The sequence below is a fragment of the Leopardus geoffroyi genome, chromosome C3 (genome assembly GCF_018350155.1).
Source record: "Leopardus geoffroyi isolate Oge1 chromosome C3, O.geoffroyi_Oge1_pat1.0, whole genome shotgun sequence".
In the NCBI taxonomy this organism is placed as follows: Eukaryota; Metazoa; Chordata; class Mammalia; order Carnivora; family Felidae; genus Leopardus; species Leopardus geoffroyi.
This window is the reverse complement of record NC_059338.1, coordinates 23,985,584-24,010,639: the sequence shown is the minus strand read 5'-3', so window position 1 is coordinate 24,010,639 and position 25,056 is coordinate 23,985,584. Positions and strand designations below refer to the sequence as shown.

Sequence of the window (25,056 nt, the reverse complement as noted above, 5' to 3'; positions counted from 1 at the left end):
ATAAATTATTTGAGGTCTACCACATGCTAGGTTTTGTGCTGGTCACGGGGGCTACAAAGAGAGCTATGACAACCATTCTTGAATGAGACACTGAAATGTGCACAGATATGCATATCTTATTTCAGGAGGCTCATGGTCTATTATGAGGGCACAACAAGGGTTATCTCTTCCAGCCTTGGGAGATTTGGTAAAGCTTTCTGAAGTAATTCTTGAACTAAATTTTAATTACTGAATAAAACTTAGTGAGGCAAACATCCAGTGATAAATTATAGCAAGATATTTGTGGGGAACATAAGCATTTCACTATTGCCATCCTAAAATGTGAGAAAGGAAGCAGTGTTTGGTGAGGTGCAAACAATAGGTGTAACTTTAAATTATTTTTACAATACCTTCCAAAGCTTTTAAAGTGACATACTTAACTCAATATATTTTCTTACACAAAATAAGGAAATAGTCAGAACTGTGGGAAAAGATAGGTACAAAGAATTTTAATATAACAAATATATTAAAATTTGGAAAGGTATACTTAGATATCTTAAACCATTGAGTACAGTACACTAATATGGGAATATTGAAATGTTTTAAAAAATATTTAGCAGGATTGGAAAGTGCTCACAATTATAATGTTAATATTAAGATGTAGACAACAGGGACACCTGGGTGGCTCATTTGGTTGAGCAACCAACTCTTGATTTTGGCTCAGGTCGTGATCTCACAGTTATAAGATCCAGCCGTACATCCATGCCCATGTGTGGAGCCTGTTTGGGATTCTCTCTCTCTCTCTGTCTCTGTCTCTGTCTCTGTCTCTGTCTCTCTCTCTCTCTGCCCCTCCCTTGCTCATTCAAGTGTGCATGCTTTCCTCTAAGGAGGATAGTAATTAAAAAAAAAATGTTTATTTATGGATAGCAAAATTCTCATAAAGAGAAGCATCTAAATGCTCACTGTTTTGCCTGGCAGAATATTTTTTTTTTTTTTATGAGCAAACATGATACTAACCATGTGTTTTATATCCAGTAAATGGGATTACAGATGTCTAGATTTTCTTCTCATTTCTTGCCTTGTTAAAACATCTATAATTGTAAGAAAATTTTAGAAAAAAAATCAAGAATAAAAATATAATCAAAGAGAAATTAGACTAATGAATATAAAGTGCCTAAGACTGGTTAACATGAGCTATGAGCGCAAGGAAGAAAGAGCTAATTAGTTTTTGGTAACTTAATTCAAGTTTAATGATCTTAAAAGCTTCTAGATTATTGGATTAATATTATAGCAACATGAAAATGATGTCAACTGGGAGTGCATATCATGTACTGTAATAATCCTTCAATGTAATTCTAAACATTTAAGCATTTCATGCAAAAATAGGAAATTACTATTCTAAAATTTGAACATACTAAAATATTACATTTAGGACAGGGATATAGGAGGTGAAATAAAATTCTTTTTAGTCCATTATTCAAAACACAGTGACTGGTAAAATTACTCAAGACATGTTCATTCAGTTAATTGGTGAATGAATGAATGTATGCATCATTTGGGGGACAAACAAAACAAAACAAAAACAAACAAAATTAAAGAGAAAAAATAAAAAAAATAAAAATACAAGCTGAGATAAAAAATGCTAAATTAATGTAACATTATTTAACTGGTTGACTATATTTTAATACAGCAGGAAGAATCAATTATAAAAATCTACAAGGTAGAGAATCTAGCTAGAACTTAAAGTATAATGTTAGGCATTGGGTTTATGGATGAGTGGACTAAATAGAAAGTTATTTAGGAAGGACTAGGCTTAGGACTTCATTGAATTAGACAGATCTGGGATTTGCTACAATTTTCACACTGTATTATTCACTCCCATTACAGAAAAGCTATTTCCACATGGAAAAGAAGCAGATGCTCCAAGGGAAAAGTGATATCTACCACAGAAAATGTTTGATAAATAGTTGGCTCCTCTCACTTCTTCACTATCACCATGTCAACGAAATTTACAGCTAAAAATATAATTGCAGGCTATGGAAAGAAAACATAGGCTATAATGATCCACTAATCCTTGACACATACAACTTCCCAGGCTATCTTGAGGCTGTTTCCTCTCCAGTACCAAAAAGTCACAGTGAAAGAGTAAGACAACCATAAAGCTCATAGAAGGAAAGCCAACATGATATAAATCACTTTGGAAAACCCTAAGACCAATGACGACAGACTCTGGACAGCATTTTTTAAAAACAGAAGCTGATGATAATAAATTGGGACATGTTGCTAATGCAGTCAAGAGCAAAACAAAGAGAATAATAGACGATTTTAAGGGTCAAAGGTTTTTTACTTCCTATTTCTAATCTAAAGTTGATAAGAGTAAGTTTATTTGCAAAATGTGCAATGCCTACAAATTTAAAAAGACCTGTTTTGGCACATTTTCTATACCTAAAAAAGTGTCATTATATTTGCTTATTATTGCACTCCTACAAAAACAGGAAACATCAAGATTTGTTGTGTTCTGTCTTAAATTCTTAAAATAAATCTTAAGCAGTTTGCTATTATACAATCCTATAGTTTATTTTCTTATTTTGCTATTTTCCTTCCACTGGCTGAATTTCTATAATCTCTGGTGTTTTTTTTTTTCTTCCTTTTAATAACTCAACTTGCTATCATTGATTATGTTTTCTTTCTTTCTTTAAAGCTTACAAAAATGTGTGACACCTGGAGATCTGTGTTCACAATCCATAGGTATTACTTGGTTTTTATTGTTTGGACTCTGAGGTTACGGGTCTATTTGAATGTTCACAATCTATCATAAAATTGTGGTTTCATAAAAATCTATGTAGAAACATCATGGTAGGTTTCCATAACTTACCTTAAATAAATTTTAATTTGAGGAGAATTATGATTTATTAAAGACCACATCACCAATATTGTACTAACACCTTCAGGGCTATAGAATGTTGAATCTGGGAATTGCTATGTGTATTATTACATGATTTTAGATAGAGTTCAAAGAGTTTAATGTTATTTCTCCTTTTTCAGTACTCACTTCTGAAGAGACTGTGTTGATTTTAAACTTTAACTAGTTGCAAACATAAGATGTTTTGCAAGCTCAAAGGATGAGGTATATAATTCTGCAGATGGCTGTAAAATGTCCAACATGATTCACCAAGGAGAAATTTTGAGCTTGTCTGGAGACACATCTTGGGAATAAGGAGGAATTCTGATGGACATTTATTCTTTCTACAGATGTTATTATGTACTTGACATATAGTGAGTGTAGAACCCTTAAAAAAGCAAAGAGTGATTTCTGCCTGTTTGTAACTTACAGTCTATAGTAAAGAAAGGAATTCCCAGCCAAGGGAACAGCATAATTAAAGGCACAAGTTGTGACACAAAATTATTAGGAGAAATGGAAATGATTTGTAATGGCTGGAATAGAGTATATGTGGGTGAGAGGAACAGAAGAAAAGATGAGAAACGTATTCAGAACCATACAACTCGTACTGTGAAACCCTCTTTAAAAATTCTAAATTACTGAAGAATTTGAGTATCTAAGAATAGATATTTGCTATATGAAGTTCTGCCATGTGATATTTCTTGTACATTATCTTGCTTTAGTATTTATATTTCCTAATGGATACAAAACATTCAGAAAATATATTTTTTAAATGTTATTTATTTATTTACCAAGAGATGAACACTTAACTGAGCCATCCAGGTGCCCCCAGAAAATATTTGGTAAAAGAGTAATACTTATGACTTTCTAAATTACTTCTTATAACATTAATGAGATCAACCAATACTAAATAGGATTTTACTAAATGTAAATGATTGCATAATTCTGAGTTTTCAAGAACTGAATAAGTTTACTGGTTAGTTTTTCTAAATAATGTACTGTGTTGAAAATAATTGGTAGCGTTTATTGAGTCTTTCTGTGTGTCAACATTGAGCAAAGGACTTTACATGTGTTAACATGAATACCTACAACAATGTTACAAGGTATGTACTATCAGTCCTATTTTGGAGAGAAGAAAACTGTGCTCCAAAGAAATTAGGTAACATAAATAAGTACTAGAGCTGAAAATCAAACTCTGCATCAGGCTCGAATTTACACACACACACACACACACACACACACACAGGACCACACACGTTCTCTCTGTTTTATTCCACCATACTGCCTTTCACTCTGATTTACAGAACTTCTGTTTCTTGAAATTTAGAAGATTTAGAATACCTTATTTTTCTTGCAATTGCTTTAGCAATTATAATGGTTTAGGCTTTGGCAAACTATGAGTGAGAATATAAAGCTTTATGTCTTCATTGATGGTATATTAGTTTATTTCTCTCTGAATCTTTCTAGTTCAAGCTTCTGAACTATATTTGCACAGGAATTACATCACACATTCATGCAATCCCTATAGTTCCTAATTAAGTGGTTAATTCATTTGGAATGACTCAGTACTTTGAATCTGAACTTTAAAAACAACAAAAAACTTGCTTATTTTTGCAAATTCCCTATAGTGCATCAAAGTTCTTCTCTAGTATAAAATAAACACTGTTGGTTTATTGGTCAAAACATTATCTCTTGACTTTTTTGGTAACACTTTTAGATGTTGGGGATTTCAGTTTTATTCAAATTGTATGCTCTAACTCTACAACCTGAAATGAAGTTATATGCCTCAAATATTAGAAAAAAATATTCTGTAACACCTTTGTTATTTTTTTTTTCTCTTATACCTTTTTCAAAACTACATCAATCACTATGTACATAATAGGCATTCTGTACCGGGGAACTCCCAACACAATTCTAAATAATCCTTAAATTATCAGGGATAAAGGGAACTCTGTCTAAATCTGAACATGGCATATATACATTTTTTTCATAGATTCAGTAGTTAGGAGTGGGTGCTATGTGTAGATTAGATTTCAATTCACTCATTATGACGTATTTGATATTTTTATTCTTTTGAATCTGTTCACTATTCAGTATCAATGAATCTTACTTACCTTTCTTTTTCATTAGATCACTTATGAATGTGAAATTATTATTTACCCTTTATCTGTGATATTTTCTTGAATAAGATTACATGAAAGCAAAGTAAATGAAATGAAAATGCAAAATGAAGATCTTTAGATATTTATATTTTTGCTTCTCTTCTGAGTATGAAAGAAAAATGTGTGAACTTTGTTTTAAGATTTTTTTAATGTTTATTTTTAGGAGAGAGAGAGAGAGAGAGAGAGAGAGAAAGAGAGAGAAAGCAGCGGAGGGGCAGAGAGAGAAGGAGAAAGAGAATCCGAAGTAGGATCTGTGCTAACAGTTCAGATATGGGGCTTGAACTCATGAACCATGAGATCATGACCCGAGCTGCGATCCAGAGTTGGAGGCATAACTGACTGAGCCACTCAGGTGCCCTGTGAAAAATGTGTGAAATTAATTAAAATAATGAATATAATAATACATACTTTACAGAAATTTATATTTTCTTACACAAATCGATAGCAAGCTCTGTCAATCTATCAATCTATCAATCTTTATCAGTATCAATTGTAAATTAAATAGATATATACAGATATATATGAGTATTGGGGATATATTTTTATCCATATAAGGGTTATTTAATATATTAGCACAGTATAATATTTAGCATATTTTATTTATTTATCTACCATATAGTATAATAGCCCACTGTTAATTATAGTTGAACTGCCAAACACCATTCTATTTGCATTCATGTACGAAACTAATATGCTATTGGGAAATTAGTGTAAGCTTATCAGGGCAATTCAGCTCTGTGATTTCCTACATGTTTAATGGCAGTGAAGTGTAAAGAATGAGATGAAACACGAATAAATATACTTGTAGTTCCAATCCCAGAGCTGACAGAAGCTTATTAAATCTGTATTTATTTTAAATTTCAGGAAAACATTAAAGACACTCTTTCACTCCTAGTCATCCTGAAATGTAGCAACTCTTAAAATCAAAGTTTCAAAACACACCTACATTATAGTCAGCGGTAATCAGAGACACAAAACATGCTTGTTAGTGTTTTTGTGCTCCGTGTATAACCTTAGAGTGTAAAGAAGACAATTAGTAAGTCATTGCCATAGAGGAAAGAACACTGAATTAGAAGGATGAACTTCACAATCTTCATTTCTTATAAATGTATTGACCTAAGTTTCATTGTATTTTAAATGGGATTATTAAAACATATGCTGCTCATGTAACAAGGTACTTTTTAGATGACTTGAGCTTCAGCCTGTGAAAGCAATTTAAAAATACGTGAAGTTGAAGCAGATTTATACCAAGACTAAGATCAGTTATCACAGTTCTACTTAAAAATGCAGCAATCTTCATGGAGGAGTATTTCATAAACTAATCTCTAAGAGACATAGGATAAATTTTATCAAGGACAGTTATATTCTCTTAAAACTGGTAGTAGCTGACATTTAATGAACATTAATTGTCCAATTGTTCTCTATTTCTAACTTCATGTTATATGCAATAGCTTATATATATTACATAACATATATATTCAGGAGGAAACAGTTTGACACTGACACTTGTGGGACCTGGTTCAAGAAAGCAAAACATTTGAAAAAATACATAAGTCGAAATGAAATAGTTTGTTTATGGATGTCCCATTGTCCACGTAAAAGGTATTTATAACCTTTTATAAATTCTAAATCTCAACATAGTCATTTATAAATACATGCTTTTATAAATACCCAAATATCAAGGTTTAGAAGAAAAATCTAGATACAAGTTGTGTATATTGGATGAGAAGCTGACGGCAAAAGTCTAATGTAGATGACATTTTTATTTTGTGGCCAGCAAAGAGATACATAAAATGACTACTCTTCCCATCTCTGGAACGTACATATTGAGATAATCATTTTTTATTAACTGTTAATGATTTCTATCAGCTTATCCTTGGATTTCCACAGCATCCTATGATGACTATAAATTTATGTTCACAGATCCTATGTAACTCCACATTTATCTCAAAAGGTTAGGTAAGATTGGATATCGCCACTCACGTAACTACCAAAACAACAAAATCAAACTATGTCCACTTTGTGGTCTAAAGTTGTTTCTCGTTTAAATTTGCAAGGGATTGAATATTTTTAAAAAAAAATGTCTGTCTGTTTGTTTGTTTGTTTCTTTATAGAGTGAGTGGTGGGGGAGAGAGAGACAGAGAGAGAGAGAGAATTATCCCAAGCAGGCTCCATACTCAGTTTGGAGCCCAACATGGAGTTTGATCTCAACTATGAGATTCTGACTTGAACCAAAATGAAGAGCTGGACACTTAACCAATTGAGCCACCCAGGTACCCCAAGGGATTGAATATTTTTCTTTGCTTTTTTTTAAAAAAATTTGTTTCTTTTTGTTTTTATGAATTGATTCTGCTCCTTTTTTCTTTTTGATTCTCTACTTCCTACTGATGAATACATGTGAGTTAGTAGGATGTTCTTTTTAATGTTTATTTATTTATTTTTGAGGTACAGAGAGATGGAGAGAGAGAGAGAGTGTGTGTGTCAGAGAGAGAGGAAGAGGGAGGGAAGCCCAAGCAGGGTCCCTGCTGTTAGCACAGAGCCTGGTGTGGGGCTCAGTCCCACAAACCGTGAGATCATAACCTGAGCCAAAACGAAGAGTCATACTTAACAGACTGAGCCATCCAGGCCCCCTTAGTAGGATGTTTTATTAAAGAAATGTAATGATTTTTTGTGCAGTGTGGTAGACACTAAGACTGAACACATCATTCATTCTTTCATCTTTTCCTAACTCAGATGCATACATACTCTCTTCTCTTCCCAGGACACAAGAATGTTGTCTTTCTAAAAGACTTAGTTTATTTACCCACCAGTTTCTTGGATCTGTAGGTTTATAATGCTCATCATTTTGATTATTTAGCCACTATTCCTTCACATCTTATTTAAATATTTTTATCCTCCCCTATTTTTTCTTGGACTCCAATACATACGTGGTAAACTGGTATTGCCCCACCAAGAATGTCTGTCCCTTTCCTTCCTTCCTTCCCAGCCTCTTTCCTGCTCCTTTCCTCCGCCCTTCCTTCCTTCTTCCTCCCTCTGTTCCTTCCTCCCTTCCTTCCTTCCTTCCTTCCTTCCTTCCTTCCTTCCTTCCTTCCTTCCTCTCTCTTTCCCTCTCTCTTTCTCTTCTTTATCATCTTTTCTTTCTTTCCATCTGTTTAATTTTTTTTCCCTTGCTTCAACAGTCTGGAGTTAGGCATGCTATTTTTTCAAGTTTACTTAATTTTTCTTATTCATACTCTAATCTAGTATTGAGCCTGTCTGGTAAAATTTTACTTTAGATATTGAGTTTTACAGCTTTAGAAGTTATTTTTTTCTGGCTAAATTTATGTTTTCTTTAAATACTTCTATTTAAGATGTTTTAACATCTTTGTCTTCTATTTCTGTGGTCTTCTAAATGTCTTCATTGCTTTTTAGGTCTCATTCTACTGACTCATTTTTTTCTTGCTTGTGGGTCACGCTTTTCTGTTACTTTGCATCTAGTAACTCTTGAAAGAATATTGCCTACCATGAATGTTGTATTATGGATTTCTAGATAGAATGTTGATTAAAAAAACTTTTTAATGTTTATTGATTTTGAGAGAGAGACAGAGAGACAGAGAGACATGGAGGCACAGAATCTGAAAGAGGTTCCAGGCTCTGAGCTTTCAGCACAGAGCCTGATGCAGCGTTAGAACTCACACACTGTGAGGTCATGACCGGAGCTGAAGTCAGATACTTAACTGATTCTGAACCACCCAGGCGCCCCTAGAATGTTGATTGTTTTTTCTTTTTCTTCCTTCCTTCCTTCCTTCCTTCCTTCCTTCCTTCCTTTCTTTCTTTCTTTCTTTCTTTCTTTCTTTCTTTCTTTCTTTCTTTCTTAATGGCAGGCAATTAAGTTACTTTCAGATCAGCTAGATCACTTCTAATCTGATTTTAAGCTTAAGGGCAAGTCTAGAATAGCTTTTAATCTATGAATATCTTAGTCCTTCTTCTCCTATTACTACTGATAGGTCCAATGCTCAATGAGACAATCCTCTGCTGTATGGTCAATACTCAGACATCTTTTAAGTTCTGAGACTTTGTGGCTGACAACTGCTCTTTCCCTGGTCTCATGGGGTTTCACCCCATGATTTATGGTTTAGTAATCAGCAAATTTCTTATGGAGTAGCCTATGCAGATTTTTAAAAATTTTCTCTGAATAACTCTGCCCTCTTTATTTATTCTGCTCTACATATTTCAGCTGCCTCAGACTCTCCCAAGACTTCCATCTCTATCTTCATAAGTAAGTATGGCTGCCATCTCTGCCTGGGGTCATCCTGCTTGTGCTGCAGGATAAAAATGTCATTAGTCAGAGGTCTGGGGGAGATTATCAATCTTGCTTCCTGTGTCCTTTTCCCCAGAATTCTTGGTCATGCACTGGTTTTTCTGGCCAGTGTCAGAAAAAGTTAGCTTTATATAATTTGTTCTGTTTTCCTTGTGTTTATGATGAGAATGCAAACAAGGTGTATTTATTCTGCATGGTCATAAGTGGAAATTCTCAAAAATATTTTATTTTATTTTTTTAATGTTTATTTTGAGAGAGAGAGAGAGAAAGAGAAAGAGAGAGAGAGAGAGAGAGAGAGAGAGCACATGAATGGAGGTGGGGCAGAGAGGGAGGGAGACAGAGAATCCCAAGCAGGCTCTGTGCTGTCAGTACAGAGTCTGATGCAGAGCTTGATTCCACAAACAGTGAGATCATGACCTGAACTGAAATCAAGAGTCTGATGCCTAATCAACTGACCCACCCAGGCGCCTCTCAAGATTATTTTAAAAAGAATTAGAAATTTTGTGAATTCGTATGTTAGTATATATTTACTTAATATATATAGTAGAAAATATAGAAATTAGAAATTACTGTCAATTCACTTCTCTAAAGAAGACATCCAGATGGCCAACAGGCACATGAAAAGATTCTCAACGTCGCTACTCATCAGGGAAATACAAATCAAAACCACAATGAGATATCACCTCACGCCAGTCAGAGTGGCCAAAATGAACAAATCAGGAGACTATAGATGCTGGAGAGGATGTGGAGAAATGGGAACCCTCTGGCACTGTTGGTGGGAATGCAAACTGGTGCAGCTGCTCTGGAAAACAGTGTGGAGGTTCCTCAAAAAATTAAAAATAGACCTACCCTATGACCCAGCAGTAGCACTGCTAGGAATTTACCCAAGGGATATAGGAGTACTGATGCATAGGGGCACTTGTACCCCAATGTTTATAGCAGCACCCTCAACAATAGCTAAATTATGGAAAGAGCCTAAATGTCCATCAACTGATGAATGGATAAAGAAATTATGGTTTATATACACAATGGGATACTACATGGCAATGAGAAAGAATGAAATATGGCCTTTTGTAGCAATGTGAATGGAACTGGAGAGTGTTATGCTAAGTGAAATAAGTCATACAGAGAAGGCCAGATTCCATATGTTTTCACTCCTATGTGGATCCTGAGAAACTTAACAGAAGACCATGGGGGAGGGGAAGGAAAAAAAAATGGTTAGAGAGGGAGGGAGCCAAAACATAAGAGACTCTTAAAAACTGAGAACAAACTGAGGGTTTATGGGGGGTGGCAGGGAGGGGTGGGTGGGTGATGGGTATTGAGGAGGGCACCTATTGGGATGAGCACTGGGTGTTGTATGGAAACCAATTTGACAACACATTTCATATTAAAAAAATAAGTTAAAAAAATTACCGTCAATTGAAACAAGCATCATTGATTTATTATAGTGTACATTGATTGCAATGGTGCATTTATGACTTCCCTAATTAACAAGATTAAAACAACTTAAAAAACCACAAGATTCAATAATAGTTTAATTTGATTTATACCTCTCATCCCACACTTTGTGCTCTTATTGCCATATTTTACTTTTAAATATTATTATTTCATTAAACCGTTAATATTCTCTTATATTTGTTTTCATTTTAATCTTTTTCTGTGTTCTTGACTTCTAGCAATTTTGTGCTTTCATCTGATGTTACTTTTTCTCAGCCTGAAGAACTGTCTTTAATAATTTTTATAGTGCTTTTTTGTCCTCAAAATGTCATTATTTCACTTTCAGTTTTGAAGGATTTTTAAAATTGGTTATAGATTTCTAGATCAGTAGATTTTTTCTTTCACACAGAACTTTAAAAATGTAATTACATTGTCTTTGTCTTCCATTGTGTCTGTCGAAACTGTGCAAAAAGTTTAATTGTTTCTGTCGAAAACTGCAAAACAAAATCTAATTAGTTTTTGAAGTAACGCATGTTTATTTTTTCTGGCTGCCTTTTTTTTCTAAGTATATATTTTTTGGAGGAATAATTTTAGGTTTATAGGGAAGTAGCAAAGGTAGTATGGTGATCCTATTCACATTTTACCCAATTTCCCTGAATGCTAATTTTTCTCGTAACTATGGTACATTTGTCAAAACTAAAATATGGATATTGGCATATTACTATAACCCACACTCCACACTTCCTTGGAATTTCACCAGTTTATCCACTAATGCCCTTTTTCTGTTCTAGTATCAGATTTAAGAAACCACACTGCATTTAGTCATGATGTCTCCTTAGTCTCCTCAAGTCTGTGACAGTTTCTCAGTGTTTTTTTTTTTTTTTTAATGACTTGATACTTTTAATTGTCTTTTGTTTTTCCACATAAACTTTAGAATCACAATATCTACAAACTAACTGGCTGGAATTTTGATTAAGATTTGATTAGGATTGCATTGAATCTATAGATCAGGAGAACTGATATTTTAGCAATATTGAGTCTTTTTATACATGTATATGGAATATTTCTCCATATACTTAAATGCACTTTGATTTCTTTCATTAGAGTTCTGTAGTTTTTCTCATACAGTCTTCTGTATATCATGTTAAATGTATACTTAATCATTTTCAGAGGATGCTAATATAAATGATATTGTAATTTTTAATTTCAAATTCCAAGTATTCAATGTTGGTTTATAAGAAAGCAATTAACTTTTTTATATTAACCTTGTATCCTGGAAACTTGCTATAACAATTATTTGTTTTAGGAGGCTTTCTGTTGTTGCTATGGTGAGGGATGTTCCTCTCTAAGTTGCTGTCTTTTTTGGTGATAATGAGTAGCTCTGCTATAAGCATTCATGTAGAGAGTTTTGCATGAAATAAATTTTCAATTCACTAGGATTAAAAACTGGGAGTGAAATTTCCAGACCAAGTGATAAATGTATGTTTAGCTTTATAAGAAACTAATAAACTATCTTCCAATGTAACTGTACCATTTTTCATATCCACTAGCAATTAATGAGAGTTTCTGTTGCTCTGCATCTTTTTAACATCTTTGATATGGTCAGCAATTCTAATAAGTGTGTAGTAATATTTCATTATGATTTTAATTTCATGTTTCCTGATGAAAAATAATGTCCCAATGGAAAAAAAAATATTACTTGTCATCCATCTTTTTAGGTGAAGTGCCTGATCAATTTTGCTTATTTATTTATCTTTTAAAGAAATGGGTTGTTTGGGGTGCCTGGGTAGCTCAGTCGGTTAAGCGTCCGACTTTGGCTCAGGTTATGATCTCGCAATCCATGAGTTGGAGCCCCACATCAGGCTCTGTGCTGACAGCTCAGAGCCTGGAGCCTGTTTCAGATTCTGTGTCTCCCTCTCTGCCCCTCCCCCACTCACACTCTGTCTCTCTCTCTCTCAAAAAGTGAATAAAAGTTAAAAAAAATTTTAAAAATCAGTTGTATTCTTATGGTTGAGTTTGAAAGTTCTTACTCTATTATGGATATGTTCTTTATCAGATATGTGATTTGCAAATATTTTTTGCTTATCTTTTTTTAACAGTGTCTTTTGTAAAGCAAAAGTTGTAAAATTTCATTGTCCCATTTATCATTAATTTCTTTCATGGATTATACTTTTCTTATTGTATCTAAAAGCTCATCACCAAACCCAAGGTCATACATATTTTCTCCTGCTTTCTTTCATAATCTTTATAGCTTTACATTTTACATTTAGATATCTGATCCTCTTTCAATTATTTTTGTTTGAGTTGTGAGATAGATGCTGTTTAATTTTTTTTTTTTTTGCATATATACATCCAATAGTTCCAACACCACTTGCTGAAGTGACTTTTCACTAATTCATCTTTCCACGGATGTTGAAAATGAATTGACTATATTTTGTGTGTCTATTTCTAGGCTCTCTGTTCATTTTCTTTGATAAATGTGCCTTTTGCCAATACCACACCCTCTTGATTAATTAGTTTTATAATAAGCCTTAAGGTCATGCAATGTTAATTCTTCAAATTCATTCTTTTTATTCAGAATTTTTAGAAGGCTCATCTAGGTCCTTTGCCATTCTACATAAATTTTAAAATCAACAATTGATAGCTACAAAGATTTATGCTGCCATTTTGATAGGGGTTATCCTGAACTTAAAAACTGAAGCTGGGGGAATTACCTTCATTATAGTCCTAAGTATTTTAATCCATGAGCACAATCTATCTTTCCATTTATTTAGATTTTCTGTAAATTATTTCATTAGTGTTTTTTAGTTTTCAACATCTTGATGCAGTACATATTTTTGATATAAAGTAATACATTTGATTTATGTATATTTACTATGCATCTTGCTACCATTCTGAACTCACTTTTTTGTCCCATTAGAAGTTTTGGAAATTTCTCATAGAAAATGATGTTCTCTGTGAATAAAGAGTTTTCATTTTTCCTTTCCAATCTGTATAGTTTTGTTTTTGCTTTATAGCACTTTATAGCACTAGCTAGAATTTCAGTACAATGTTGAGTAGCTGAGACATCCTAGGGGAAAAATATTCAGTCTTTTATTTTAAGTATGCGACCATAGGGGTTTGAAGGCACTGTATTTGGTTAAAGGAGTCCTCTTTTATTTCTAGTTTTCAGAGAGTTTAAATCATAAATAAATGTTGAACTGTTTGAATACTTTAATACTTTTTAATTTCTATTATTATGATCTTATGATCTTTTTTTCTTATTTATTCAGTTAATAGGTTTAGTTAATAAGGTTGATTTTAATAATTGATTTTCAAATATTGAACCATACTTGAATACCTGGAATTAATCCTACTTAGTTCTCATGATTATCTTTCTTATGTATTTTTGGATTTGATATGCTACTATTTTGTTAAGCATTTTTGCATCTATGTTCTTTTCTTATAGCATTTTTAACTGAATTTGTTATAAGAACAATGCTGGCCTGATAATATGGGTTGTTAAGTCATCCCTCCTCACCTATTTTCTATATAATTGATGTTGTTCCTTAAATGTTACAGAATATTCCTCAATGAGTTTATCTGGGCCTTGAGTGATGAGTGTAGAGTGTAGAGTGTTAATTTTAATATTCATTTTTGAATACGTTTTCTTGGAACTGCAAGCTTGAAATGAGATTAGAATTCCACATCTAAAAAGTAGTGTAACTGAAATCTGGGGCGCCTGGGTGGCTCAGTCAGTTAAGCATCCAACTTCGGCTCAGGTCACGATCTCACAGTTCGTGAGTTCGAGCCCCGCATCGGGCTCTGTGCTGACAGCTCAGAGCCTGGAGCCTATTTCAGATTCTGTGTCTCCCTCTCTCTGACCCTCCCCCATTCATGCTCTGTCTCTCTCTGTCTCAAAAATAAATAAACGTTAAAAAAATTTTTTTTTAAAAATAAAAAAAAAATAAAAAGTAGTGTAACTGAAATTTAAATTCTATTATATTGATGACCCAACTCTATGTGCATTAAATGCTAAAAAAAAAAATCTGTTTAATCATCATTATTAATTAGGTATTTACTGCTTTCTGTTTTGGCCCATTTCGTTCCTTTTTAAGCTTGTTTATTTATTTTGAGAGAGAGAGAGAATACATGAATGAGCAGTGGAGGGGCAGAGAGACAGGGAGAGAGAGAGAATCCCAAGGAAGCTTTGTGCTATCAGTGCAGAGCTCAACATGGGGCTCAAACTCACCAACCATGAGATCATAACCTGAGCTGAAAATGCTTAATGGACTGAACCACCCAGGTGCCCCTGTTCTGGCCCATTTCTAAAATCATGAATCTGATTTCATTGTCATTTCCTATCTTGATTTAAAGTGCTTAAAACACACACAAAAAATGAGAATAATACAAATTCTTAGAAAGAAATATAGGAATATCTGAATATTAGAAGTTGAATGAAAAAGTGAAGATTAGCCCAAACATCTTGCTTCATATTTCTATTAGTGAAATAATATCATTCCTTTGTGGTCAAGCACATGAACACGAAGTGTAACATTTTTTGCACTCAGTTTAAATCATGTTATGCTTTGTGTTGTTACTCTTGGTGGGGGCAAGTATGTTCCCTTCATTATGTGGAAATATACGTACCCACGAGGGCAGGCCAAAGATGTGTGCTTTCCTGGCAATAGTATATTGTCTGAGAATTGGATGCCTCACTAAGGCCTGCATTTTCCAGGCCTGCTTTCCATTTAGATCTGACAGTGTGGCAGATCTTACCAAGTGAATAAGAGTTGAAGTGATATATAGCATTTTAGGACAGTATGATTAAGAAATAGATAGTTCCCCACATTTTTTTCCTCCATTTTCCTCACCTTATGCAAACTTGATGTAATTGGGGTTGGTGACTTTGACAGTTTACTGAATGTGGCAGAGATAAAAGGAAACTGGTCCCTATTTCTCTGTTTAGAGGAAACCCTACCCACTTTCAAGATAGTGATTTTAGAATCTGTTGGACAAGAAATAAGTTTCTACCTTAATGGATCTATTATGTATTTTTCAGCTTCTCTATTAAAAGATTTATTATATTCTAATAAATACATAATAAAAAGGCATTTTGTTTTCAGTCCATTTTACTGAAATTATAAAATTGCATTATGTATAATGAGCATTTATTTTAGTAAATTTGTTGAGTGAATATCCATTCCAACTTGGAAAAGTGGGATTCAACTGTTTTTGTTTGTGTTATTTTTTTTGTTTTAAATATAAATCAGCAATATAGATCTCAAAGTGCTCTAGGTGAAGAAAGCATAGGAGTATCCCTTTTATAATAATCATGTAACTTGGGAAACAAATTACTCTAAAACTTAGTGGTTTCACACAACCATCTTTTAATATCTTACAGGCTTCATGGATCTGGCATCTAGGCATGGCTCACCTGGGCATCTTTGGCTCAAGGTCTCACACCATAATCACATTGCTCACCAGGACTCAAGTTATCTCAAGGCTTGCATGGGGAATTGATCTGCCTCCAAGCTCACCCAGGTGGCTGTTGGCAGGCGTCAAATACCCTCTGGCTGTTGGCTGAAAAACCCAGTTCCATATCAAGTGGGTGTTACATAATAAAAATGCCAAAAGTTGCCCTTACATATTGGCCTGATATTGTTTACTTCTTCACAGAAGGCTATGACCATTGGCTCAAAATCCATTGGCACAAAACTAAAATTCTTACACATCCAATTTCCTTAAACAGAACTCAAATCAGCCTGCTGGTTAGCAATTTAGAGACTTCCTCTTTGGCATATCTCATGAAATTGCACCCAATATCTGCTAGCCATATTTAAGACAGACCCTGTGACTGTAAAATCCCTAAACCACTGCTTCCCTTTGGAGCTTTCTGACCCAGTCTCCCTACTTTGCTGCTCAGTGGCCTCACCTAGGTACCTAAGGACCCATTCTGATTTTCTAGAGTTCATCCTGAAGTTCTCTTGTCCTCCTCTCTTTCTGGGCTACGGCTCCGCTCCTGTCTCTGGAAGGTCACCTGTCCTGAGGGACATCCCCTCACCCTGCAACTCAGTCTAGGCACTGGCCCTAAAGACTCATTACGTAACACTGCCGTCTTGCGGTCCAGTTTTCTCAGCTCCATCTTGATCTGTAATTAAATCTTCTGACTCCCCACAGCAGCCCACTCCACAAGGAAACCCACAGCTTGGCAGCTGCCGTCCTTCAGAGCAAGCAAGCAAGGGCAAGAGAGAGAGCACCTAAGATAGAAGCCATAGTCTTTTTGTAGTGATCTCAGAAGAGACATCTTATTATTTCTGTTGCTATGTTTTGTTCTTCAGAAACAAGTCAATATATATATCCTGTACTAAGGGGAAGGTATTACAAAAGGGCTCAAATGAATACCAGCAGACTAGGGGGCGCCTGGGTGGCTTGCTTAGTTGGTTAAATGTCTGACTTTGGCTCAGGTCATGATCTCCAAGTTTCTGGGTTCATGTCCCATGTCAGGCTCTGTGCTGACAGCTCAGATTCTGCATCTTTCTCTTTCTGTTCCCTTCTCCACTTGGGCTTTGTCTCTCTCTCTCTCTCTCAAAAATAAAGTAAAACATTACAAATTTTTTTTAAAAATACCAGCAGACTGGGATCATTGGAGGGCATTTTAGGGGCTTCCTTCCACACAAATACGCGTGTCATCAAACACATTTAAAAAAAAACGTGATTACTGCCTAAATCAATATGCACTTAATATGGAAGAATGCGTGCAAGATCAAAGAGCCCACAAATTCCAGGACCTAATGTATAAGGGTAAATGTTTACTCTTAAGGGCCTCTTTAATCTAGGAAAATTAGAATGTTATGTTATTAATACTATTAAACATTGTATTAGTGTTTAAATACAACATTGCAGTGAATCCTCCTGAGATATAAATTTTTATATTTACATTTTGTCTAAATTGTTCCTTTATTACTGCAACATAAACAAAAGCCTTGAAAGTTATGTTACCATACTTGATATATATCTTACTATGTTTATTTTGTATTACATTTTATTTAATTCATATTGCCAGTTTTGGGGAGTCTGATCTTTGCATGATGGTCATAGTGAAATGAATTGTTCACGTTAAACATCTAGGTATTTTCAGATAATCTTGTGACTCCTAAATTTCTGAAAAATTGTGTTGTCTTGCAATAGTAAAATCTTGAAGCAGACTCTTTTATTTATCATTATGACTGATCATCATCATAAATTGAAGCTTTTTTATAATGTTTTAAAAAAAATTTTTAACATTTATTTATTATTGAAAGACAGAGAGACACAGAGCATGAGCAGAGGAGGGGCAGAGAGAGGGGGAGACACAGAATCTGAAGCAGGCTCCAGGCTCTGAGCTGTCAGCACAGAGCCCAACGCAGGGCTTGAATCCACAAACTGGGAGATCATGACCCAAGCCGAAGTCGGTCACCCAACCAACTGAGCCACCCAGGCGCCCCTTTATAATGTTTTTTAAAGACACTTTCCACACACAGAAAACTCATTTGAGCTATACAACATTTTATGAAGTTATGTTATTATTTTTCACTGTTTTTCACATTCAATTTTGATCCAAGTGAACCAAGAGTTAACTCAAAAGCCAAAGGTTTTTCATCCCAAAGGGATAATTTGGTAAGCACATAATATGACAAAATTGCTTTCTACAAAAAAATTCTTTAGACACTGCACTTTTGCAACATATATGGCACCATGCTGAGAATAATGATCTCTTCCTGATACTGAAAATCTGACATTGTTGTATAAGGTCAAAAGCTATTTTCACTTTAGAATGTGTTTTTCTTAAGTTATTGTTACTTAGGTTACATTGAATTTTTAAGGCAATGCAGAATCTTCTTTTCTTCAATACGTACAAAACATAATCATCTCACTTGGAACATTTGCTTCCCAAAGAAAATTCAAGAACAGATAGTGACAAATATTCTTCTTTGGATAAACAGAAAATATACCCCACAACAGTGAATAATCCTGATATTATTACTTCTCTCTTTTGAGATATCAGGAGATTGTGAGACAATTAGTTCTGATATCCTTGTATTTTAAAGGATTAGCTCTATATAAGTGGTGAGTTTTTTCCTCCAAAAAGTATACCTGATGTGACAAAGAAATTTATGGAGATTATTGGTTAGATCTTTGTTCTTTTCACTGTCCTTTCCCCAATCACATTTCTATAAGAAATGAAAGAGAGAGCATTGGGTGTTATATGTAAGTGGCAAAACATTAAATTCTACTCCTGAAGCCAATATTGCACTATATCTTAACTAACTAGAATTTAAATATAAACTTTAATAAAAGAACTGAAAGAAACAAAAAAATATTGTTAAGTACTTGCCAACAACTGGTTCTCACTTTTATTTATTCTGGATACAAAGTCACTCAACAAAATATCTTGGCTAAAATTTGTTTAATGTTTTTGGAAAGGGAAAAGGCAGTACTTTATTTCCTGTACCAGACATTTTTAAGAGCAAAAAATATTTGTGATAGAGCAAATGTAATGAACTGAAAGTCATTGATTCTCCCATTCTGGGTTCTAAGTAAGTTTTGAAATTCACTTGTTCATAAATTTACCCATAAATTGCTTAAAATTTAAAGTCCTAGCATAGTCATATAAAGGAACACTTATGTTTTGAATTTCTATATTCATTATAGAACTAAACTGGGGAGTAGAGGTTGGAATGACAGGTGGAGATAGGAAGTGGGAAGAAAGGATTTTTTTTCTCTTTATATTATAACTAAATCTATTTAAACCAGAAATTGTATTACGTAACTTAATCACAATTTGAGTTATACTTGTTTGAATCTCATTTCTTTATATAAATTCCCAATTACACCAAAGATACATATTTTTTATAAGAAATTATTCATTTCTTGGTGTAAGTGCTTCCACAAAGTGGGTAGAAATCTGCCTGATTTATTGTTGACTAATGACTAAATTACTTACCTCAGGGGGGAACATGTTATTGATATTAGTTTTTCTTCTAAGTCTGATTCAAATGCACTGAAGCAATTTTCTTCATGCCCTAAGTGTCTGGGAGGCTACTTAAGAAACCAATCTTTTCCAACCAGAAATCTCCCACAGGGAATCTCTTCTCATTTAAAAAGCAATATTAGGGGCGCCTGGGTGGCGCAGTCGGTTAAGCGTCCGACTTCAGCCAGGTCACGATCTCGCGGTCCGTGAGTTCGAGCCCCGCGTCGGGCTCTGGGCTGATGGCTCAGAGCCTGGAGCCTGTTTCCGATTCTGTGTCTCCCTCTCTCTCTGCCCCTCCCCTGTTCATGCTCTGTCTCTCTCTGTCCCAAAAATAAATAAACGTTGAAAAAAAATTTTTTTTAAATAAAAAGCAATATTAAGGATGAAGTAGCATTTTTGTCTACTGGTTTTTTTAAATACATTTATTTTCCATTGATAATAATATAAAAATTAGACCCTTTTGGAAATATTTCTAAATCATTTAATGCATGCCTCCTTGTTTTCTTAAATAAAATATACTAAACAGAACTGACACTTTTTTGATAATAGGCTATCATTTGGATCTAAATTGTGTTACCATGGAAAAACTGTATTTATCCATTTCCGTCCTTGTGGTTGGTATTTCTAATTTTATAAAACACCCTATTTAAACTTTTGTGTGTTTTCTCCTTACAAGAAATCAGTTATTCATGGTGTATAAATAACAAGTAAATAAATTTTGAATAACCGTAAGGAATCCTCCTGAGTCAAGTGTTTAGGTTTGCATGCTGAATTTTAAGCAATTTTAGAGCTCTTATTTCCTCACTCTGTTCTGTTACCTGCATTTTAAAATGATGGTGGAAGTTAGTGTAGTTTCTACAAAAAAGAAAACACTAGAAACTCTTTGAGAAGCATATGCTGTGCTGGAGAAGGACTGTGCTTGGTGGTGACCTCTGGACTTTTTCTGGCCAGCAGAAGTCAAATCCAGTTTGAGAAACTCCATTTTGTCACTATTGTTCATCTGCAAATTTACCAGCAGAGGTGGAAAATATGAAAAAAGGTGACCATCCTTAAATAGGTCTTCTTGGTTTCATCTCTCCCCTGAATTGACATCTGCAATTATTTGCCAAACTTTGAGTGAACTTTATTACAAAAAGTAGATTTCTTGGAGTCTATGAATTGACATGTTAAAAGCAAGCTCTCAGTGGTGGTTGCCAAGGCTTTAATCAGGGAGAAGTGACTCAGTTTGAAGTAGTTTGGGTTCAAATAAAAATGTGCTGGGATTTCAGATATGGTACTTTATTTGAAAGCCATTGCAGCAGATTTAATCTGAAAATAGGTTTAAATACATGTGAGCATTACCTATTGAGCTGTGTTAGGGATGGCTTTCGATTTGATGTTAAATATTGTGTCCTTCTGAGATTATAGATAGCATAAAGTGTAGAGTTTACAGTTTCTAAAATAGTTGAATGATTTGTGTTCAACCTGACAATTTATAGGAAGAAATTAATGGAAATGCTAACATTCTATAATATTCATGCAGAGGGCTCTATCACAGTTTTCTACTTGTTCAAATGAAAGTTTATTATTCATCCATAGATTTTTTAAAAAGTCTTCCATTTGTGGGATTCTCTGCTTTTCAAGAGGTTTTCTGTTCCTCTTTTAAGAGGAAGAGATTGCCACATTTTACAAGCAGCTGCTTATTCTTCAGAAGCTGAACATGCACTGCAGAACAGTGCCTGAAATTTAATTACTGTTTATGCCAGTTTGGTTTTCTTCCATTTGTAGCAGAATGAAATGAACTGCTTTAGACTCATTCACTGATTTCATATATGTCAGAAAAATTACTTTTTCTGTGTTATGTTTTGAATGACTATATATATTTATTTATATTTGCTTAAAATAAGGCAAAATACAAGTTGAGATCTTTAGGACTTTTAGAAGTTACTTTACTATTCTTTGAAGCTAAGTTCTTATTCAGGGTATAGTTTAGAACAAATTGTTGGCAGAAATACATAACCATTAAGATATGCATTGTTAGCTATAGGATATATACCATGAAGTATAAGTAATATTGATTTAATATATAAGATACATTATTTTGTCGTATTTTTATGGCATGATATATATTTAATGCAAACATTATAAACCATATTTTTACAAGAGTGTTGACCTAGGATTTTTTTCAAGCCTTTAGGAATCTTCAATTACCCATGCCCTAATGTTTTTTATATTAAAATAATCATCGGTGAACTGTGGATTATTATGTGTCATAAACTGTGTAGGTAGTGGATACACTGCTGTACAAGGCAAAATGTCCCGGCCTTCATGGAGCTTATTTCCGAGTCAGTGATTTTAACTCCTGGAATAAAATTGAAATTTAAATGAAAGGCATTAGATAAAACATAGAATATGTAGAAATTACTCAAATATTTAAAAAGATACTTTGTTGGGGGCACCTGGGTGGCTGAGTTGGTTGAGTGTCTGACTTTGGCTCAGGTCATTGTCATGGGGGTTTGTGGGTTCAAGCCCCGCATCGAGCTTACTGCTATCAGTGCAAAGCCGGCTTTGGATCCTCTGTTCCCCTCTCTCCCTACCCCTCCCCTGCTCACACTCTCTCAAAAATAAATAAAACAAAAAAGATGCTTTATTTTTGAAATGCTGAACGCTAATTGGTGTCATATGCTTTGTTTTGCAGGTGACATACGAAAAAATCACTTCCTCTAGTGCCTTGCCATCAGGAATGTTACTAAGCCAATTCTAATCTCAGCTGTCCTGCCATGGTGCCTGTCTTACTCTAGTTAGTATCTATGATGGTTTTTGTCACAAATGGGATGTCTGAGCTGAGGAAATGCATCGTCTAAAATAGTTCCTTGTTCATCTAAGTTGCTTCACTTCCCTTAAAGTGATTTAGAAAAGTAACCAGTTTAGCATGCCTTAATTATACTTGTGGATCCCTTTAACCATTACATTTTTCTTTCTATCTTTAAAATAAAGCACAATGTTATCTTAATCATAGTCAAATGGTTTAGGATTGCTAATATATATCAACAGCCAAAAACAGGACAAATCTAAACTTTAAAATAAGGTTAAATATTGTCCTTATCATTAATCAATAATAGTCTTATATATGATGAAACTATCAATTCAAATTATCCTACAAATTATGTTTATATCATTTTCTAATAGGTAGATAATCAAGCACTAATACATTAATAAAGATTTATTTAAAAATTTTTTTTCTTTTTCTTTTGTTTCCTGTTGTTTTAACTCCTGCTCTTGCTACATTAATTTTTGGTAGTTTTGGGCTGAGAATGTCAATGTTCACAATTATAGGTTAAATAGGTTTTTTATAGGTTCCTGAGGTTTCTTAGCATATGGAAAACCTACATGATGGAGATGATGTTACGGGCTGTTAGACAAAGAGGTTAGATAAAGGACCGTTCTTTTCCTCAAGGAGCCCATAGTTCACTAGGGTGGAGAATAAATTAAAATTCAATGATGTAATTTTAACAATAGATGTACTGTGCTAGTGCTGGCCCAGTGTACATTATATTTTTATTTGTTTAAAAATTATTCTATTGTAGGGGCGTCTGGATGGCTCAGTCTGTTAAGTGCCTGACTTTGGCCTGGGTCATGATCTCACAGCTCCGGAGTTCGAGCCCCATGTGGGATTCTCTGCTGTCAGCGCGGAGCCTGCTTCAGACCGTCTCTCTCTCTCTCTCTCTCTCTCTCTCTCTCTCTCTCTCTCTCTCTGCGCCTCCCCCATTTGTGCATGCACTGTCTCTCTCTCAAAAATAAACATTTAAAAAAGTATTCTATTGTGCAGAGACTTTTTTTTGTTTGTTTTGAGAGAAAGAGAGAGAGAGAGAGAGCGCACCAGTCGGGATGGCACAGAGGCAGAGGGAGACAGAATCTTAATCAGGCTCCACGCCCAGCACTGAGCCAAAAAGGGGATTCAGTCTCACATGAGATCATGACCGGAGCCTAAATCAAGAGCCAGGCGCCTAACCAACCGAGCCACCCAGTCACCTCTGTGCAAAGACATTTTAAAGCATGGGTTTTCTTAGTCTTCTAACAAAAAAAGTCTTCTGGTGAGATCTGTTTCTTTGCATGTATTTGAAAGGTCCACACAGAACTATGGAACTGGCTGTGCCACCCACCATCTTAGAAGCAAGTGGGGGAAGAGCTGGGTTAATGGACAGCCTCTATGGATACAACCGGCTGTTATTTTTCTACCTGAAACGAAACGCTCCACCGTACGCTCAGGGCAGTGTATCAGTTATAACTTGTCTCCTCTGATTGGGGATAGTAAGTGGAATCTCCTTGTATTCTCTGACATTATAAAATATCAAGCATGCTAAAAGCTTGCATTATATAGGGCAAGTGTGAAGACAGCGCTAACATATACTTTCCTTGTTGTCCTACGCAGATTCTCTCAGGAACTCCATGACTCATGCTTTTCCGGTGTTGGCTTATTAAACTGAAGTACTCTCAGGTGAAGGATATTTTGTTCTATGTTAAATGCTCACGGACACCTTCAGGATTTTTTAAGGCGGGTAAGACCAAGGAGTTCTTACTTTATAGTATATCTATCAAAGGTTACCTTAAGATGTCATGTCAAAAATTCTAATAATTCTCATGACTGGGCAGGCATGAGATTGGCTACCCTACATAATGAGTAAAGTCCCCCCTACATAATGAGTAAAGTCCCCTTCTTCACAGGGAAGTCAGGGAAATTCTCTGAAGGTATTTAAAGAAGCAGCCAGCTTATTAAAATCACATCTCCTGTATTAGAGTCTGGTTTAGAAAGAGGCCTCTCGTAACTACTACTCCTATCTCTACAATGATACGGTTCTTTTTATTAACTTTCACAATTATTTTAACTTTTTATGTTATTATACTTATTCCTGTGCTTGCCTTATTTACCTTTAAGGAGCGTCGTGTCTTTAGACATAGTGTCTAGCACAGTATTTTTCTTTTGATGGTTAGGTTTGTTCCAAAGTGAAAAATCTCGAATTTAAATTCTAGAAATAGACTGAACTAAGATTCTAGTGTGGCAGGTTGCATTCCAGGTTTTTGTCTTTAGTTTGTACAAAATGTATGCAAAATAAAATAATAGTTGTTTCACACTAAGGTCACAAAATTATTGGACCAAACTTTTGTTGAAGTGTGCCACTACTTTTACTCTATACGAAGAATTATTTATGAATATCTTGTATTCCTGCCTTTTGTTGTTTACAACTACTGAGACTAGCGGAGCCAAATAATACAGGAAAGCATTTAACAAAGATGCTTCTTTGTA

The 25,056-nt window shown here is 34.5% G+C and overlaps 1 long non-coding RNA gene across 1 annotated transcript; it reads left to right on the top strand.

Moving 5' to 3' along the window:
• Window positions 1–6,977: 6,977 nt before the first annotated feature.
• On the top strand, window positions 6,978–24,254 carry LOC123586159. Its single transcript, XR_006706641.1, has 3 exons — window positions 6,978–7,316; window positions 22,450–22,551; window positions 24,184–24,254. It is a non-coding gene; the product is annotated as an uncharacterized LOC123586159 (long non-coding RNA).
• Window positions 24,255–25,056: the final 802 nt, after the last annotated feature.